Source organism: Metopolophium dirhodum, chromosome 8 (assembly GCF_019925205.1).
Source record: "Metopolophium dirhodum isolate CAU chromosome 8, ASM1992520v1, whole genome shotgun sequence".
Classification (NCBI taxonomy): domain Eukaryota; kingdom Metazoa; phylum Arthropoda; class Insecta; order Hemiptera; family Aphididae; genus Metopolophium; species Metopolophium dirhodum.
Window position 1 is genome coordinate 2,366,163 of NC_083567.1, and position 20,949 is coordinate 2,387,111.

A 20,949-nucleotide genomic window follows, 5' to 3' on the forward strand; every position below is an offset into this window, starting at 1 on the left:
GGTCCTTTTTTATAGTTAACTTTTCTAAATGTCGGTGTACTTTAAATTGTATTTAAATTTTAAACAGTCGAAAGTATGATTGTCGTGTAGTGTAAAATCAACATTTAATTTCACCTTTACCCGTATTTTTGGTGGAAGATTAAAATTGTTATCAATATGTGGATCAGATAAATAGTCATGAAAAATAAGCTTGAACTTTATAGGGTCAATTATCATAATTTTCTAATAGAGTGTTATGTAATTGACATGCAGATACCGCAACTTTGAAATTATTTTTACCATATATTCACAACAATATTATTTTATCGGTATAGGTCAATTATTTTCAAAATATCGGTACGCCCCAATTAGTCTGCAAAAAAAGGTAAGAATTAAAAAATTCGTCATCCTGGGACCAGGATGAACCTATAACTACGTTTGTTTCTATATGTAATATAATTATACTATGATTATAATTTGTATTATATGCGGTAAGTAAAAATAATACGAGTTTAAAATTCAAAATATTAAAATATCTCAAAAAGTCCATAAGATACATTTTACAAATAATTATTATACTTGTTATGTTAAGTCATTAGTATGAATTAGTCAATCGTTTGTCGATTGATAATAATATTAGGTTCGGAATTGTAAATTTTATTTTTTTCTCAATCGGTAAAATATATGCAGTAGTGCTATTCAATAATAAATTTTATTCGTATGTTTTTTTACAGAAAAAATACCGATGAGTACATTAATTCATCCTATTATATATACACAATAATATACGCATTACTTGTATAGTTATTAAAACGACAATATACCTGTAAACGCGGCCTTTTAATAATTTTTTTTTTTTAATAAATTTGTTATATTTATAGGTACATTTAACATAGTATATACTTGCAATTTGCATAGAATAAATACATAAAAGTTCACTTCTTTAAAATAATTTTCTTTCAGATAAAACGTTTCATATACATGTGGAACATATAACAGTTATAGGTAGAATTCATAATATTATTCTATTATTTTGTTTTTTATATATTCGCCTCGACTGATGCTAAGGTTATTGACGTTTCTGAAATACATTACAATTTAAATATTTATACAAAATATTTTAAGTATGATGTACACGAAAGGCCAAGGTATTTTAGTTACATGTGATATATCTGTGTGCATACGTCATATCTTCTGGACCCGGTTGGGAAGGATATGAAGCTTTTATGAAAGTAAAGATTCCTCCGGTCTGTTTGCGTTTGCTTTTATTTCGGTATAAGTAAGCTGTGTATCATTTTAATGTGTTTTATCTGTGGCATGTACGATTTGTTACTTGTACAGACATAATGTGATTTCGGGACACTATTTGTTTATTATTGTTTGAAGTTCGCTGATTCTTTTGTAGAAACCATTTAGATTCCTTTGTTATATGTTATAATATGTATTCTATTATTTTACTTTTCAGGTAATTGGATATTTATTTTATTATTTTAAACAAATATTTATAACGAAGACCTGTTAATTTATTTTATTTTTTATGATTTCCCGTCGAATCGCTAATATATTTTCTTTCGCATACATAGTATTAAAATAATGACTTATAATCACCAAGTATAATTGCAGGTGTACATGAGTAGGTACTAGTTAAAATTATGAGTTTAGACTTTAGACTTAACATAACGTTATTCGGACGCACGTAAATCGTCAATGAAGTATTTGTATATAATTATAAGTTACAAAGAACCTAGTGCCTAGGTATAACGTATTTTGTTTTAAAAATTATACATTAAAATCAATGATTTATTTAAAACTGTATAATACCACTAAATATAAAAAACTACCAGTTGCCAACTGATCAATTATAGCTTCAATTTGTAAGTATTGTTACAGCTGGCAGTTTTTACTTCAAACAAAGAAAAAATATGATTTATTTCCAATAGAAACACTTATAAATAGTAGTTTATTAGCAGTAGCGAGTGTCTCGATCACGTTTTTTGGACAATAATATTTTTCTAACTAAAGTATAAATACATTTATTTACAAGAATTACAATTTTTGATTAAGTTATTTTATTTTTTCAATTGAAAATTTTATCTGCACAATAATTAAGATGATTCTATTAATGCCACTGTAAACGTGTCATTTTTAAGGAGTTGTGCTTAGGCAATTTTTCGTGGGTCTGAATAATTTACTTGCAGAAATGCTTAAATAGAGATATCTTATAAGCGTACCCTATTCCCGATCAGTAAAACATTTATGATTCATATCTTCGGATACGTAAATTTTTTGCATCCCCCTTCTGTTTTTTTTCCAATTTTAGCACTGCATACCTTACATTTATTGAATTATATTAACTTTTTGTATGCAAATTATATGATTCGAACGTTTCGGAGTAAATAAACGATAGGTATACCTACGTGCTATTTATTTAGATAGTTGATAATAGTTTCAGTCAATCAACAGAGAAGGATTCCGCTAATCGAATGGCTGCCTTATTGATACGTCTTAACCTTTACTCTTTAGCGTAATTTAAGTATTCGACATACCTAAGTTGGTAGAATATCGCTGCAGGCGCCTCCTGCAGCTGCAGATCTGTGGCAAGCAGCTCCAAACTTGGTAGTTTTCTTGTTCGGCCTATTCACGCTGTTGATATAACAACCGTGGTTGTGGTACATTTATGTATTATTATAACTGTTGAGTCTTGTCAATTTCTCCTGTTTTTGGCATTGTGCTGTATAAAGGTATGATGGAGTATAAAGCGTATAAAGCCAATTCACCTGGATTAAATAATATGAATTCAATGATGAATTATTGTACACGAAAAACAGTCGTGAGAGGAGACGGGGTTAGGTTTGTCAGCCGCGTCTCACCGAGGCGTTCGGAAAAAATGCGATTTGCATTAAGATCCCCACCTCCTAATAATTATGACCATCGTCGCCGCCCTTTATTCCATATAAATTATAATGATAAAAAAAAAAAACCCCGATAACATGGGTATATATAGGTTAGGCAGACAATTATTGTAGTTGTGTAGTAGTTGCAGTAGGTATAATTATGTTATAGTTACATATTTTGTTACTGTAGGGAGGTGCGTAATAAATTAGAGTCGCCCAAACGCACATTTTATAAACATTAAACCTACATGATGTCATTTACTATTATGCACATACATAGGTATCCCGAAGAGTAAAAAAAAAAAATCGTGTGCTATACAGCTCGAATGCGTAATTTGGTTTACATTTCGTCGGAATAGCATTTATTCGCCACACTATGATGTTATATTATGTACATTACGTGTATAATTCTGTCGTGTTTACCCGTCCACTGTTTCGCGCAGTTGAAAGCATAATAATAATAATAATAATAATAATATAAATGTTCGTTGTTTGCACATGTCATTGGACCGTTTGTAATTAAAAACTTTACGACAGTGTCAATTAACATAATATATGCCGTACATACAATATACATATATCATGTATATGGACGGCTATGATATAATAATATGCTTGTGTGCACCTTTATATATATACATACTACCTGATACCTATATAATATATATATTATGCTCCCGAACAATGATGAATTTGAACTAAACGCGGCATGAATGAAACAAAAAAGGTTCACGATAAAATGTCAATTTTAATTCGTACATAATGACATATAGGCACCATAAGTACATAGGCAGGTTGTGTGACGATGATGTTTATGTATAAGCTCGAAATATAAAAGTCGATAGTGTAAGTGTCATTGTACTCGGTTTATTAAAGCGCTTTAAATTATTTATACTATGCAAAAAATAAAAACACATCGACGCTTAATTCGTTACATAATCGAATTACAATATCTCTTCTCTCTTCGCATATTATTATTCATATTTACATATATGCACATCTAGTATATTTTTTAGCAGGTGCGCCGAATGCATTTTAATACCACGATAATGGGTTACCGCGGTATAATGGGTATAATGTAGGTACATATATATGGGTAGACGTATACCTGCATAATAAATATTAAACACTTGTATATACTATACCTATATATAGTATGATATAATGTGCGTTTTAAACGGGAACGTTTGCAGGTGGCGCATTAATCTTTCGCCTTTACGTGTATCTAAATAATATTTAATATTATACAATATCACCTGCGATGATGGTCTCATTTTATTCTAGACATCACTGCTTTAGGTATATACACGCACACGTGCAGAATGTAATGGACATATATGTATAGGCACTAACGTTTTAAGGATAAATAAAAATCATGTATCGCAAGACTAACGAATTATAATAATATCTCAAAATAAAATATAACCAAAAAAAAAGACGTTAAAAAAAAATAGCCTAATTGATTGACTAAGTATCGTATTATTATACTTTTATAGATTATTTTTATTTCTGTGGATCCGAGCTCGGGTATATTAGAGCGGGATAAAATATGCCCCTGAGCGTTTTTTATTGAGTGGGTGTGCCACGCGTCAGTGGCGTAAATCGGCGTAAATTTCTGTGCGCAGAGAAATATTTTAATTCCTGTGCCCACTAATACTTTAAACTCGTTTGGAAATTCACGACGATAAATCGTTTACTTAGTGTCCTAATTGTACCTAAAAATTGATATAAAAAAATATTGTTATTTTTCAAATAACGTTTTTGAAAAAAAAATTTAGAAATTGTATTCATCGGATGTTTAATTAATTGATATAGATACATCATATTTGCTATAGCCTATAACTGTAAATATTTATATTATGAAACACTAGACAAAATAATAAGGTAGGTACCTACCAAGGAGAATATTATGATTTTTTTAGTTGTAATCTGTCTGCATAGTGATAGTGTAGGTGTTTAAATACTATCGTTTGCGAGTACTGATTTAATTTTGAATAGTTAATTTCTTATTATCAAAATTATAATTGAGTAAACTATCATGGATATAGTACTGTATAAACAAATTAAAAATAGATTATAATATAGCTATAACGGATTTATCACATAAGTTTTAGACTTGTATTTTACCAGCTAAACCCAAGGGTCAGTCCGGTCCGGATGGCAAGGTAGAGAAGTCTAACTTTATAAGACATACATAATATGTTATACACTAATATTTTTTATTTTAAAATGCATGTTGAATATCTAAGTACTATATTGGGATTAAACGAAATGGTGATCGTGAAGTGACGTAAACGTAAAACGCTGCTCGATATTTTCCACTTCCAAGACAATTTATGAAGCAAAAATTTGTATTAATAAGTAGGTAACCATTAGTTGTATATATATATACCTAATTGAAGTTTGGTAATTTTTTACATTTTATTCATTTCTATAGTGATCAACGAAGCGTTAGAAAAATAAAACATCTGTACCCAGCCCAAAAACACGTGTTTATATTTGAAGAAAAAAAACGATGGCAATACTATCATACTCAAAAGTCAAAAATTTTAGTCGGAAAAAAGTTGTTGGCAAAGACGAACGCGATGACATTATTTTAATATCTGCGTTCTGTATCTACCGATTGTCGACGTGTAAGCGAGTAATAAAATAATACAATAAATGATAACATACATATTAATTCTGGTAGCGCACATTGTCCTATATATAACCCATTCGTGCCTCCTTCGCGCCCGCAGTGGTGGTGACCCACTGATACGATTTCGATAGATGCGACGTGTATCATATCTAATATAATAATATAATTAAATATGTGCATAAAACATAACCTGTAAAACCTACGCGTGAAACAAATCACGTACACTCGCGAGTCGTCGGCACGTAGAAACTGCATATTATCGTATATAGAAATCGTCGGAAACATATAACACTTGATATTATATTATATAGAGGTACCTACACTAACACTATATCACATTATATATACCTAGGTACACTTGGGTAGCGGGTGCAGATGCAGACGCGGTTTGAATGGTAGGTAAAAAAAAAAAAATTATATTACATCAACACAAAGTCATAATAATATTATATATTTTATCCGATATGATAGCAACACGACGTGAAGATGGCGTGTGTCGAAAACGGGGCGAAAAACGTATATTACGATATAATAAAAAATTTAGGGAACGGATTTTATTGTAAATACATATTTTTATTGAAATGAGATATTTTTAATCTGATAAAAAATGTGAACGATTTAAGACCGTTCTAATTAAAATAAACCCCAATTTACTTTACATATTTTTACATATTTTGGTATAAATACATATTTTTACATATTTGGTAAATAAGTAAATAATTTGTACGTATTTTGGTAATTTTTGATTTTTTCATTAATTTTCGATGACTAAACATTATCTGCTTCGATTAAATTAACAAGATTAGCAATTTTGGCATTTACCTAGGTACTTATTTCCGGCACGCGGCATGCCACTATATACATTAGAACTATTTCAGTTATATTGTCGATCTTGGTAATGCCGGACGATATAAATATCAAATAAGGAAGTGGTAGTTAAAACTATAATTTTAAATCTAAATATAGAAACTGGCACCGCTATCGATAAAGCAAATAATTTGATAAAAAATAATAATTTGACATATATTTCTGATAATTTTGGTTTTTTGATTTGTAGGTATACAATAAAACAACTGAAAACTCGAAATTTGAAATGTAAAAATGTGATAGAAAAAGGACTGAAAAATTTTAAAAAATAATTAGAGATATACTCCAAGGACTAAATCCAACAGCATTATTGGATGTCGAACTTACACCACTTGATATATTTAATATTAAGAAGTATGCTATCATTACGTCAGTCGATGTGGAACGTTCATTTTTGTCAATACAAAAACATTTTACGACCAAATCGCCGCCATTTTCCATTTTTAAATCTTAGACAACATGTAGTTTCACATTGTTTTAATAATTAGATAAGAGATAAGATTTTAATATTTTTATTTTTTGTCAAGCGGTTGTTACATAATTTGATTTTTTTTTTCCATATTTCAATAAAAATAAGTACATATTTATGTACATGTTTTGATTTTTTTATTACAATAAAATCAGTTTCCTAATAATAATATAAGAACCTACAAAGTACATACACTCGCGGGATTTACATCGGACAGCGGAGATGGCGCCGGTCTCGCTCGAATAGAATAAACAAACGGCAGATAGTTATGTGTATATTATGTGGTAGATGCCCATGTGCGAGACACGGAGTGTTGTGGTATAGGGCGGTTGAAACCATTTTCGAACAGTTATTATCGCGGTTCGCCGTAATAATAATATGATATTGTCGTTTCGGCATATTGCGTCAATTCCATCCGTAAATCATTCGCCCGCGATCCGATTGAACGTACATGTCCCCAGCCCCGCCCAATAAAAATGTTAACATTTTTTTCAACTCAACATTTAGCAGTCAATTTGCAAGACTATTTTCACAATTTGCAAGCCTTTAGTTGTGCAAATTTCGGAAATGCGTACAACAGACGAGATATTGGTTTGCAAATTTCGACAACTACCTTGCAAATCGTTGCTAATTGGCTGCTAAATGATGGTTCAAGAAAAATTTAAAAATATGTTTTCGATGATATGGGTGGGGCAGGAGACACATGTCCCCAGCCCCACCCTTAGTTTTTTTTATTTTATGATTCAACTAAAGGCTTGCAAATTGTGAAAACGGTCTTGCAAATTGTTGCTAATTGACTGCTAAATGTTGAGTTGAAAAAAATGTTAAAATTTTTATTGGGTGGGGCTGGGGACATGTACGTTCCGATTGATGACATATTATAATTATTATATTTTAGAAATGCTGCTCATGGCCGACTGCTTTATTTACGTCCGGTTACAATAGTTGTAGGTGTACATCGAATTATAATAGTTTTCATCGGGGTTCGATATCCTGCCACGTGTAAGTGCAGTGGCATGCACAGATTTTTCTAATAGGAGAGGGGGGGGGGATATTTTCCGAAAAAATTGTGAAATTGTTATCATAAAAACAAAGATCGATACAGTCAATTTTCTATAATATTTTGATATATAGTATATTATTATACGATCTAAGCATTCTAAGCAAACAACAATATTATATAGAAGTTATTTAATTTATATGTATATTATCATAGAATGGTTAATGATTTTTTTTTTTAATTTTTGGATCCATGGGGGGGGATATGACACCCTCTCCCCCCCCCCCCCCGTGAGCACGCCCCCGTGTAGGTGTTATATTATATTATACTTCAGTATATTTAACTCGGTATTTTATATGTCGTGTGTCCGATAAATTAATATTTAATCCTCATCGTTTCGTCGGTGAATTTATTTTACATTTTATTATTATACTACAGGTATAGGCATATATTTTTTTCAGAAATAAAATGAACAGTTGTGTGACAGTCGTGTTTATGCGTACAAGACAAGCACCAAGGTATCAATATAGTTATTGTATAACATATGAACACGCATCCCACTCGTTACTTATTTATTATACCTACCCACCCACATATCATATAATATTATGTCCGATATGATACTGTACTATTTTATATGATGACATTTACATTATTGGTGGGTAAAATGTTTAAAATTGTCTGTACTGACGCGCAACGGTATTTTTTTTTTCAAATCAACTTTTAACCAATATCATTATTGTTTCGCATAATGGTGTCCCGGTCGTCCCAATAACTATTATGTGCAGCAGGACCTAGTTTACTATTAACATTTTTCTTTAGAAAAAAGAATAACTATTATAAAAATTGTAATAGTTGAGAGACTACTTGTTCGAATTTTGAACTGAATAAACAATTGAATCGACATTTTAAAAACAGTGATTCAATAATAATAGTTTATAGAAAAAAAAGAGGGGGGGAAAATATTCATTTGAAAAAACAGAAGTTTGTATCGTCACGGGACACGCTGTAAGTATAGCATGAACGATAACTTTTGATATGATGATATATGTTCGAATAAGTCAGTATTTTCAGTGTTTTCAATAAATTCATTATTAAAGGAATACAACGGGGGTAAGAATGTTTGGCGAATCCCCCTGTGTATAGTATTATATAAATTATGACACGCAGATACCAAGATACAGGTACTGCGGTATATCTATATACCTATATAAGTAAAGTATGAGCTATATAAGACACTTTCGACTACAGTGCGTTGTGAAAGTAGTTATACTGCACGTGCATGTGCTTTGCGCGGCGTGTAAAATAATTGTGTTGCTTCGGTCTTTCGGTTCACACTTAGGCATAGTGCGATACGATTCGACCCACCACCCACGCCAATAACGGCGGTTGCGGGTCGGAGCGATTTCAATGAAATATTTCGTTTTGTTTAGGGGTTTTTGTTTCACGCGCGGGTATACGTCTGGACAGACGATCGCGTCACGACTCACGATGACGATGATTGTTGAAAAATAAATAGACCGCGAGGGGCGTTCGCTTTCCATTCGGGTTCATTCGCGATGCTCTTATTCTCGGGAAATTCGTTTCGTTTCTTAATGATATTGGCTTTAGTTTTGCCTAATGCCTATCATGATTCAGTGATCGGTGCTCGGTAGACTAATACTTGATGACAGCAGTAGACCAAATAACTACGTGTCCGACACAATATAATAATATGTTTACCGGGTGACAATTGGTATTTCAAAAAAACTATATTAACGTTTTTGAAAATATGTATATTCATTCAAGTGGTTACAAGACTTTTTTTTATGATAACGTGTAATTTTAATTCTTTGTTTCAAAACGGTAATTTTTTTGCAGTTAACTTTGGAAATGTATGGAAATCGAATTTCGGACGAGTAGTTTATGAGTTATATAACCCATAAGTATGATTATTTTAAAGTTTAGATGAGCTGAGTGGAGTGGTAAGTACTGGGATACCCCGCAAAGTGTCGGTCTACTGCACTCTGCTCGTCAAAACTTAAAATACTTATAACTAAAAGAGTAATAACTACGCACTTGTTCGAATTTTGATTTTTAGAAATGGAGATAAGTACTCCAGATAATATTCTTCTTCGGAATATGTATTTAAAAATAATTTTCGTCATTCAAACGGAAGTAAACTTTCAAAAAATATAATTTTTCCAAAACTGTTGTTTTGTAAAATATGTAAAAGACATATTTACAAAAAACGTTAGTGCTTTCTGAAATAATGACAGTTGTACATTAAACGATCACCCCGTACATGAAATACATCAAATCAATTGATCGTAATGGAGTTATATCTCTTATATCAATAATATTACTATCAACACGATAAACAAAACCGCAGCAGCCAGTGCTTATTTCAGTGGGGTTACAATAATTATGTGATGCGATAGGTACTTGAAATGAGTCGGTAGACAGATTGTGAGTACCTAATTTTGTGATTCACGGTCGATAATAAAATAAAATAAATTTAATAACTTGTAATCGGGTTTTGTCTTTTCGGATATCAGTATAGTCAATTAATGTGTATACCGATTAAAGATCGAATTTCAGTCGTATTCGATGAAACGATATTTTTACTACCCTTTATTATTAATTACTCCTATGGCATACCCCCTTGAAAATGCGTACGATACCCCCCGTGGTAGAAGGTCTAAAATAAACACTGGCAGCAGCACCACAGTCGTAATTGAATCGTGCATTAAGCTTGAAACAAAAGTAATAATTACGTCCCGTATAATGGATTTGTTAGTTCCAGTACGGAAAACAAAGAAAGTGTGTGTGATGGAAACAAAATATGAATCTACAATTATAAGCCATATATAGATACTAGCTGAACTTCGTTGCCCGTTAAATGTGCCAACTCTATACGACTCAAACTTTGTTCAATTCGTTATTTAATATGCGGTGTATGGTGTTCAAAATTTATCTTAACTTTTCTGTTGCCCGGAATAAAAATTCTGATTCGCAGCAGTATAATATTAGGTAGGCAAACTACCTGCGGCAGATCGCGGACCCCGTGCTGTCTGTACGCGAGTGTATGATTTAACTCTAAAGTATCAAAGTTATACCAAATTGAATATAATACGGTGGATCAATATAATCAATTAATATATAAACCTAACCTAACCTAACCGAACCAAAATCCGATGAATAAAAAAAACCAAATTTAACCATTTTTAAATTAGCCTAATCTTCTTCCCACAGGTCTAATCTACACACAAACATTCATTTTTATATCTATATATGCAAATCAACAAACATGCCCGATCAACCAATAGCAACCAATATATAATACACTATTATCATTTTAATCTGCAACAATAAACTACATTTTTATTTTATTATTTAGTTTATTTTATTCTGGACAGATGATGCGCCTTTGTTGTATTCTTGACATCCAGATTTTCCGGTAGATTTTCCTAAAATTTTCTTTTATACAAACCTTCTCCGCGAAATACTCCTTCGTTTAAAAAAAAGATCAAGAAGATCTGATAAGTAGTTTCATAGTTTACCCTGTACAAAGATTTTCATTTCACATATTTTATATAGATGGATTAATTAATTAATAATATAGGAGCTCGTAATAATTTTAAAAAGTTTTAATCCATATAAAAATAACGTATTATATTTTTATTATGTTGTGTTATATTTTAGGTACAGATAGAGTCTAAATATTATGTACCTATTACACTTTTTATATAAATCAAATAATAAAATAAATTGACTTGTTGGGTATTGTCTTTTCGTATGTCAATAGTCAACTATAAATGTGTACCGATAAAAATCGGATTTGAGTCGTCGTATTCGATAAAACGATATTTTTACTTCCCTTCATTATTCATTACTCTTATGGCATACCCCCTTGAAAATGCGTACGATACCCCCCGGGGTGGAAGGTCTGAAACAAACACTGGCAGCACCACAGTCGTAATTGAATCGTGCATTAAGCTTGGAACAAAAGTAATGATTATTTTCCATAGATTGTTAGTTCTTGTAAAGAAAACAAAGAAGGTGTGTGTGATGGAAACAAAACATTAATTTACAATAAGTCATATATCAATCAATTAATAATATAGAAGCTCGAAATAATTTTAAAAAGTTTTAATCCATATAAAAATAACATAATATTATATTTTAGGTACAGATAGAGAGCCTAAATGATAACAAAACAGAATGATATTTTTGTAAAATTATATCCAAAACGCAGCCTGCGCAGACCACGTCCCTCGAGGATGTGACACACGAAAATCATTTAAAAATACCATCGGTTTAAAACGACGATATGTTATATTATTATTATTATTATATTATCTTGAGTCGATAACATGTAGTCGCAAAATAATTCGGGATAAGATTTATACATTATTATTTTCTGTTCGTCTTGTTGACTGTCGCAGAACGCGTTAATAACGTCAACCCGTAATGACTATAATGAGTAATGATGGTTGGATTTAAGTACATGACATTGTTTCAATATATATATATGTGTGTGCTTGTATAAAGTGCATTAATCGCCATCAGAGTTTAAATTCGATTTACCAAAATTCTAAATTTCGATAATCGGCGTGCAGACGCGTTTACCATGACGCGCACTTTATGTTCGTCGCGAATGGATTGGGAACTATAAAGACTGAGCGGTTGGGTATTACACATAAGACATAACATTACTATGGTCACCGTAATAGGTATATGTTACATTGTCCTATACCTACGCACAGACAGCGATCGTCCGCACAGTATTATACCTGCAAACACTTCAAGATGATGATGGGCGCATGCGTCATTTAAAAATGATATTATTTTGGCCAAACGAATGCTTATCGGCCGTGTTTAATAAATGTTGTAACACACTTTCACAATATTCCCTAACGACATTCGCAGTGTAATAGGTAGTGCGAAAATTATTGCAAAAGTGTGAAAACCGCCGCCACGATTCGATTGGGACGACGGCGAATATTAAAATATTATATCTTATCTAATAGATCGATGGCACTGTTGCACAATATATCATATACCTACTATAATTGAGCCTTTTATGGCGTTGATCTTAATAAAATTAAAATAGATAAACTCTATATTAAATAATAGTATACACACCTACAACAGAAGATTGAATGTTTCGCGTTTATTAAGTCTTATTAACCTCAAAATTAATAACTCTCGTGATAATTATTATGAGTGATCCCTGTTAATTTTACATTCCACATTCCTCCCTTGCACACGTGTTCTTCTCCCCTATAAACACACTATTAATAAATGGTAATTCTGTTAACACTGAAATTGATATTTATCTTAAAACATAATATTATATTGTAATAGTTATTAATTATTGTTATTTTTTATAAAATGATATAAAGTTATATATAATTTTCCATTGTAAATTTTATGACATTTTAGTTAAGTTTTTTTTTTTTTGTAATTTCTATTTTATCGGACTTGACCAAAATAAATAAATCAGTTAAATTCAATTTCAAACATAGTAGTGCTGGGGTAACGGACCTAAATATTTCGATATACGTGCGATGTAATTATACCACGCATTATCATCGTCACGCGTAAAGTTGTGATCGATATATATTAATATCGCTTCGATTTGGCATCGATATACCTAGGTACAAAAACGTTCAGCGCTGTCCAGGCATGGTATATTATGTACTTTATTGAACTTACTTCGGGTTAGGTCATCGGACTACTGCGCATCTTTCGCAGCGAAAACGGTATAGGTAGTGATGGCATTATTATTCTGCGCGACAACACGACGTATGCACTGATCACCATCACTATACGCATACTTTTATGTACATAATGAACATTAATATAATGTATTTACTGTACATTAATATGCATACATATCACATAATATGTATGTAGGTACGTCGAGGTAAATAACTCATCTATATATACATGTTAATATGTATATCATATAATGCGTCGTAATTTTGTATGTTAATGATTTTGTCAGCCCCACAAAGCCTTTCGGTGCACCCACCTACAAAATCATAATATTTAATATAATATTATCAACCGAAAAATGATAATATAAATAATGTCCACGCGCATGACAGAAATCGGCTACGTATACCTGATATTAACCTAGACAATATATCAACGGTTTTTTGAATTTTTAACAAAGCGTTTCTCCGAAGTAATAGTTTGCAATAAATTGTCCTTGTATTTTTATAATCAATATAACCGATGCGTCATTCTACGTCAATGCGTATAATTAAAAATATAACTATTATATTTATGCAATTACATACATATAGGTACGCTAAATCGCGGATCGCAATTTTTGTTTTCGTGTTGTTTTAATCGCCGATCGCATGCAAAACCATTGAGATTCTCGTACGAATTATATTATAAGTAGTACAAATTATATTATAAGTGCCAAGTAGTATAATTATTATTACAACGATGATTTATCTATAGAACACGATATTTGAATAAATTATTGATAATGAATGATAATATTATTAGCGCTCATCGCAAAACATATTTTTTTACAATATTTAACTGTAGGAAACCTCGACGAGACGTAACTATGTACAATATATTTGTGAAAAATAAAACGGTGGAAGTACGAAGTACCTTATAATGTCAAAATCAAATTTTAGATTCTGAGCGGAGCGATGAATGTATTGATTTTACAATGTTGTGTTTTTTTGTCTATGTTACGTGCTTGAAAGGCAGCCGTGACAAATCCAATTGCAATGTTCTATGAAATAGTAAAACAATTTTCGTTTTGGGAAAAAAATACGAAATTAAAATTATTTTTTATTTTTACTTCAATAGTTATTATTTTTTAAAGACAGTATCGCAAAGTAGAAAGAACGAATTAAGATAAAGGATTATTTGTTGTTTTAAAAAAAGGCAATATTTTTAATTTTTCATTATTATTTTTCTTATTGGTACAACATCAACAAGTGAGGTTATTGGCTCACCACAATGGTATAATATTAGCAACATATGAATGGACACATTGAATTTCCTAGATTGAGTTATACGATCGTACATGTTCGATATATTCAATATAAATAATATTATATAATTAATAATGGTTTTTGCTGATTTCTTCAATTATTGTACTATTATTATTTTGTTTGATTCAATCAAATTGGTTTTGCCACGGTCGTGTAAAACTCAACTCGAAAGCTCCACAACCAAGAATTTTGTTTTCTGAATTTTAATCTTTAACACCGGCTTATATTATCCATAAAAATACACTTTGGGAAAGTAATCATATGGTCTAATTTCTTGATGTCAATTCCAGATGTAGCATAATATGCGCCCTGAAAAAATTCAACTATAAATAAATTGTCACTATAACATAATAATTTGACGGTGAAGCGTACACAGAAGTAAAGTGTATTCTTATTTACAATGTTTTGAGATTTGATTGAACTGTAATCCGATCACAAGACGTCAAACTATTATTTAAGAGGACGCTACGTTTGTCGTGTCCGTCTTACAAACGTTCACTAGTTCCAATAATAGTGTGCTGTTAATTTTGATATCATAGTGAATTGAAACTTTGCACAACTAATACAGTGACTTACCCACTCAATGACGGATTGCACTCGATACCTAGCTATACTGTAACAACAAAGTGGTTAGTGGTTACCTGTATTTGACAATTTTTTTAAATTAATACATTTTAAAATAAATTGTCTTTATTCTTTATTTACCGCTGACCGCCGGTATAGGAAAACTAGTTGTGAGAATGTTAAAATCATTAAATAATGTATTCCATGAATTTCCTAGGATAAATTTCAATGAACTACATAAATTTTTTGTTATATAAACATATTATGAATTTGGTGTCCAACCACCGCAGTCAGTCTCCAAGATGCAATATTTAATTAAAATAAAAAAATTAAAATAATATGTAAATATACATTATTAATTAACGGTTATCACAAGCGTTGACAATTAAGCAGATATAAATTGTTTTCTAACTTAATTCATAATAAAGAAATTGTACAAAATCTTGTAACTATTCAGACATTAATTGTCAAAATAAATACAAAAGCCGGCTTTCTCCCATTTTGATGATCAACCAAAAAAAAAATTTCCATCCAATCGTTACTGCTATAATAAATTATAGTGACCTCGGTCATTTCAGATAAATAAAATATACACTCCTTATAATCTATAACTACCTATACTGAAGTAGATATTATTATGTTACTAAAAACATACTAATCAAAATAGTCTTAACTCTTAAATCATTCAATAGGTACTTTAGTACTTATGTATATACAGGCACTTACTGTGAAGGTATCGTCAAATGGAATCTAAAATGTTAAATTCCTTTTCAACTCGGTTATACTTGATGATTTTTACTAAAATAATAATTAAATTGAATTTATTGGTTTCTTGTCGACTTACAAGTATATGCTCTTTTAAAATCAGGACGAAATTCAACCTGCAATACAAGAGTAATGTACAAAATATAACTAATGCTTAAATCTCTTAAACAAGATAACTCCAATAAGTACGAACATTTTTACTGCTGCATTTAATTTGTCTACGACGGTTAATTTCAACAATGATAATTTATTTCATAAGTTTTCAACTGTCAGAATAACAACATAGTAATAATGAATAGCAGCCATGGCCCATGAGTTATAAAATACATTGGTATACTTAGATTAGGTTAGATTTTGATACAATACATTGGCATGATTGAGCTGTAACCTCTAAACGTTGATGTAAATATTTATATAATTGAATAGAAAAAAGATAACAAAAGAATTCCGGAAATGGGGAGTCTGCATTTCTCACCAAAATAAAGATAACAATATGTAATTTACACCACTGCAGGTAGCCGAAAATGTTGTTTGTAAATTGTACCAAAATAAGGGTATGCGCGTAATGTACACCCAGGCCCGGCTCAAGGGGTAGGCGACATAGGCCCATGCCTAGGGCGGCACTTAAGCTGCACATTAGTAAGAGGGCGGCATTTTTAAAATACTGATAATATTCTATTGTTAAGGGCGGCAAAATTTGATTTTGCCTAGTTCACTATTTTCCCTTGAGCCGGTCCTGTGTACACCATTGTAGATACTATTCGAAAATATAATTTAAAATTTGCACCAAAATGAGTGTAGGGTATATCCATGTATTTGAGTATCATTTATCAAGTATTCTATAATTTTCTCGGTAGGTACTCTCGTTGACATCTAGACTCGACGAACTTGAAGGACAATTTATAATAGTTTTTCTGGATTTTTAACTACCGGCCGGCACTACGGTAATCATCTTTCTAACTGAAAGTCGTAATCGCGTTATAGTAAATAGTCGGATGGTTTTTATTGATTTTTGACAAATAGAATGCATTTGTTACTATATTATTAATATATATAATATTATATAATATGTTTTTCATTAGGTGTATAATGTGTTATTAATCATAATTACCTAACTTTAAACTCAATACGGACGTACCGTATAACAATATGTCGGTGTGAATAGGCTGTGAAATAAGAAACTCAAATACTAAATAGTATAATATTCTGTGTTATTATTTATTACTATTATAGCTTCTCAGTGAGCAACTTCGCAATATTTTATACTGTACTATCGAAATGTGAAATGTATAAACATAATGTCGAAAGAATAATCGATTTGAATTTTGATGAAAATGAAAATTTATATTTTTTATTACCTGAGATGGTGCAATAATTACATAATATCATAATTTCGGTGTAAATTGCAAACGGATTTCAAAAATGTTATTACAAAATGCAAATTACATGCATAATGTTGTATTTTGTGTGTTTGGGTCATTTTTGATGCAAATTGACTACAACCCGAATATAAGGGGTGCCGGGTGGTCGAGTGACCAAGTGAAAATGAGGGGGGTGCCTGGGTTAATGACTTATAGACCTAAAGACTATTAATCTACCAAAGACAAGTTGGGCATAAACTGGTTTAGGGATTTAGACAAAAAGAAAAATCCATTGAAAACACTTTTCTCATCATCATTTTTCCGATGAAAATTTGTTTCAATTATATAGTAGATTATTTTTTAAGCTTGACACAGTAAAACAAATTATTAATAACAGTCTTGAATTATAAAATATACGGTTACATTGATATGCTTGAGCTGTAACCTCTAGAAACTACCGGAAATATTTATATAATTAATTATATTTAATCGGAAATCGGAAAAGAGTAATAAAATAAATCCGGAAATGGTGAATTTAACTGAATGGTAAAAAAGAGCTAAATTGGTTAAGTATTTGTGGCTTAACATCCTCAAATAAAAATATCATTGTACGTTTTCTATAACAATTACTTGTTTGTGAATACAGAAAATATGGTAATCTAACAAAACCTATAATAAAAAATAAATTATGATGTGATTGAGATTAAAGCAAAATTGAATATGTGATAAAAAACCAGGTGTTGGGTATCATATATTATCTATTTTCTATCTGTTTTTTTCCATCATGTACTACGTAAGTTTCAACTATAAAATTTAAAACGAGATTGAAATGCATTAATTTAGTTGCCAAAACATTGGGTTCAAAATATAGCGTACAATATATACACACAACAACAATTCCGAATTCAATGTTTTCAGTAAAAATCAAACCAACCTGTTGTATTACTACTATATTGGTAAAATAAATTGCTGAACAGCAATATAAACATATCATATTACAATATATTGTTGAGTAATATTGGCTGCCTTCGTTCATAATCGTTTTTTGTGTACAGTGATATAATTTCATTGAATTCAAATTCAACGCATCCGTTACAGTGACTTACACGACACTTGATGCAAGTACACTACTCTAGTGCGGTACTGCACACTTGACCGGCTTTTTTAAACTTTAAATATGTCAGCACAATACGGACAAATAATATCTATTGTATTTTCCTGGTAATTTGCTGGGCTTATTAAATGGGTGATAAACACATAATACAATATATAGGTATTGTATATTTTTAACAGTACGTATCTCATATTTTATCGGTTGATTTTAGATATTTATTTCGAAATTATATTCAACTTCTATGGTGGCATAGATTAACATATTTTTACATATTGTTATACATGGGATAAAAAAAAAAAGTAGGTCAGCGCATTTCGGCGGTGGATGTTTGTCCACCGTCCCTTCGGGCCTCGGACAGGATAGTGTAATTTCACTGTATTCGATTTGAATGCAATGATTGCATTCGATAAAAAACGATTCCGAGCGGACGAGGGAATCTTTTTCATTTAATTTTATTCGTTTCCACGGTGATAAACAAAACGTTTTAAGAACTGTTTAAGAACGATATATATAAATAAGTAATTTATATAATTATAATTAGGAAATATCATAAAAATGAAAAAAAATATAAAATAAAATAAAAAGCTCATAAGTCGCTCAAATGTTTTAACATGTCTAGGTAAGTAAATAACCCAAATTTCAAGTTTTTACGAATGTTTTTAACCTGATTACAACAAAAAACTCCCGAAATTAAAATGTCTATAAATAGCTCAAAAATGGCTAAAATTTTCCGAACTTTAAACCACGAGGAACGAAATCCAAAGTAAAACAAAAAATATCTCTCGTCATTTTTCATTTGAAGCAATATTTCTGGTATAAAACGACGTTTTTCCTCCTTTAACCGCTTTTATTTTGAGTAGCGTTTCGAAAATCGAAAAATGACCTCTCTAAAGTACCAGCTCGAGAACATTATCTTTCAGAAAAGATGGTATACTTGATACTTTTGAGCAAGCTTAGAGGGAGAAAAAGTGTTTACAGAATAAAAAAGAAATAAACATCATTGTAAAACCATTGCATTCCTCGCTCCACTCAGAATCTAATATTAAAACGTTAATATCAATATTTTAGCAAGTTTTGTCCTTTTACTCTCGTAAAGTATTATGTATATAATATTAAAAAATAAATAACAAAAGCTTCTTTTTAATGTCTGCGCGATTCTTAATTTCACCGCAACCATTTGCTATTTGTATGTACAGAATGAATGAATACATAAGAACCTATTAATCTATCGGGGTATAATACTTGAACCCAAAAACCAATACTTCAAAAATCTTTTTCATAAAACTATCTATTGTGTTTATAATTTAATAATTATATTATATTATACGTATTATAGGTATGCTATTTATACTGAATTTTATTGAGGTTTTTACTATTATTATATATGTATATATAGGCATACAGCACTCCGTTGTATTGATATTTAATATTAAACATCAATGGATAAAGCTATACAGGTAAAAAATAAGTTTATAAAATATTTAAGTGTCGCATTTCAAATTTAAATACAATATTGCTTACCATATAATACGCGCCTACCTAGTACACGTATATAATATATTACTGACTTATTTATTTCAATATGAAACTTACTGCATAATATTTTGTCGGAATAATTTCGATCGATAAATACGAATACGTATTTATTATTTACCATACATTTATTAGTATTTTACCATGGGTTATAACTTAAATTATATTGCATAATATAATGTATTCAACTAAGCAACAGCAGCGAACATATTAAATACTTTTGAATCACTTGATTTAAAGTCTTGTTGACAATTTACTCACCTGTATGTACATGCAATATATTCGCATGCACTATATTATATACTCACGAGTATATACGGAATTGAGACTGCACCGCGACGGTGAATATAATATTTAAGTATATAATAACAGTCGTTTTAGATGGACTATAACATTGTATAGCTTGGGAGTTTGTCATTTGAGTCTAATGTTTTATGTTATCAATAAAAAAAAAAAATTTTATATGCACCGTCAAACGCGTTTTCTTCCTATTATATCGTTCCTAATCAAACACATGTTATGTATATTATGTTGGGCATACCTATGTATATACAAGGTGATTTATTAAGCGTAAAACACTCATTATCTCAAAAAGTATTAATGTTTTTGAAAATATTTTTTTACATAGTTTCAAGTTGTTAAAAAACAACATTTTTATTAAAAAATTATATTTTTAAACATTTTTTATCCTTATAAATTTTTAAGTTTTTTACTTTTTTGAATGACAGCATAGAGTTTTAATTTCATTTTCCAAA